This window comes from Mandrillus leucophaeus, unplaced genomic scaffold (genome assembly GCF_000951045.1).
Source record: "Mandrillus leucophaeus isolate KB7577 unplaced genomic scaffold, Mleu.le_1.0 Scaffold382, whole genome shotgun sequence".
NCBI classification, from domain to species: Eukaryota; Metazoa; Chordata; class Mammalia; order Primates; family Cercopithecidae; genus Mandrillus; species Mandrillus leucophaeus.
Window position 1 is genome coordinate 1894183 of NW_012104054.1, and position 2089 is coordinate 1896271.

Below are 2089 nucleotides of genomic sequence, written 5' to 3' on the forward strand. Positions count from 1 at the left end.
GTGTATATGAACCACATTTTATTTATTCAGTCCATTATTGATGGATGCCTTTGTTGGTTCCATGTCTTTGCTATTGTGAATGGTGCTGCAATGAACACGCAAGTGGATGTGTCTTTTTGGTAGAACAATTTATTTTCTTTTAGATACATACCCAGTCATGGGATTCCTGAGTGGAATGTAGTTCTAAGTTCTTTGAGAAATCTCCAAACTGCTTTCCCCAGTGGCTGAACTAATTTACATTCCCACAGGCAGTATATAAACATTCTCATTTCTCCATAACTTAACCAATATTTGTTGTTTTATGAATTTTTATTAATAACCATTCTGACTGGTGTGAGATGGCATCTCACTGTGGTTTTAATTTGCATTTCTCTGACGATCAGTGATGCTGAGCATTTTTTCATTATGTATGTCTTGGTTTGAGAAGTATCTGTTTATGTCCTTTCCCCTTTTTTTTTTTTTTAGTTTTTAGTTCTGGGGTACACGTACAGGATGTGCAGCTTTGTTCCATAGGTAAACGTGTGCCATAGTGGTTAACCCATCACCTAGGTGTAAAGCCCAGCATGCATTAGCTATTTTTTCTAATATGTTCCGCCCCCAGCCAACCCCTGACAGGCCACAGTGTATGTTGTTCCCCTCCCTGGATCCATGTGATCTCAATGTTCAGCTCCCACTTATAAGTGAGAACATGGAGAACATGTGGTGTTTGGTTTTCTGTTCCTGTGTTAGTTTGCCAGGGATAATGGCTCCCAGCTTCACCCATGTCCCTGCCAAAGGACATGAATTCATTCCTTTTTATGGCTGTATAGTGTTCCATGGTATATATATGTACCACATTTTCTTTCTTTATCCACTCTATCAGGGATGGGCATTTAAGTTGAGCCCATGTCTCTTCTATTGTGAATAGTGCTGCAATGAATATACGTGTGCATATATCTTTGTAATAGAATGATTTATATTCCTTTGGGTTTATACTCAGTAATAGGATTGCTGGGTCAAATGGCGTTTCTAGTTCTAGATCTTTGAGGAATCACCACACTGTCTTCCCCAATGGTCGAACAAATTTACATTCCCACCAACAGCGTAAAAGTGTTCCTGTTTCTCCACAACCTCACCAGCATCTGTTGTCTCTTGACTTTTTAATAATGGCCATTCTGACTGGCCTAAGATGGTATCTCACTGTGGTTTTGATTTGCATTTCTCTAATGACCAGTGATGAGGAGCTTTTTTTCATGTTTGTTGGCTACGTGAATGTCTTCTTTTGAGAAGTGTCTGTTTATGTAGCAGGACTTTTTTAATATCAAGTAGTTCATAGGTCAGAATTGAAGAGCAGAAAAGAAAATAAAGGGTTACATCAAAGGGGGACTTAGAAATCTTTCTGGCTTACAGTCTCAAAACACCTTTTTCTGGCATCACCACTATTATAAATTTTGTGAATGCCTGTTATAGGTCAGAAAAGAAACTATAATAAAACTTGACCCTAAAAGTTGTGTAAGATTTTTTTGAGGTTCTGGTCCTACAGGAGCCAACTCTCCTATGCATAAATGTCAAAGCCTATCTAGAAGGATTGTAGATTAAAGAGCACTAGTTTCAATGTTAAAAGTCCTCCATTCAAGTTATGGGTCTCATTCACTAGCTATGTGACTTTGGGCCAGGCACTTATTCTCTTAGGGCCACAGCTTTGTTTTGTTTCATCGTCCAGGATGTCAGCTCACATTTCCCTGCACTCCTTATAGGGCACATGGTGTTAAGCAGGGACTCAGCAGGTCTTCACTCATGAGTCTAACCCCATGGACCTAGCATGTTCTCATGGCTAGGACTTCTACGCAGAGATTTAACTGATCCCGATGAATTCTGGGTTACATTCCAACTCTGTTCCTACCATGGGTCAGGATAGGAGTTAAAATTCAGTCCCTGGAGTTAGAAACCCCTGGTTCAAATTCTGGCTTGCCATTTTTTACTTCTCTGACCTTAGACAAGTTATTATTTTCCCTCTCTGAGCCACCAGTAATACTGGCACCTACTTTATATATGGTTATTATGAGAATTAAATAACACGATGCTTGTAACATACACAACAGCACTAGGG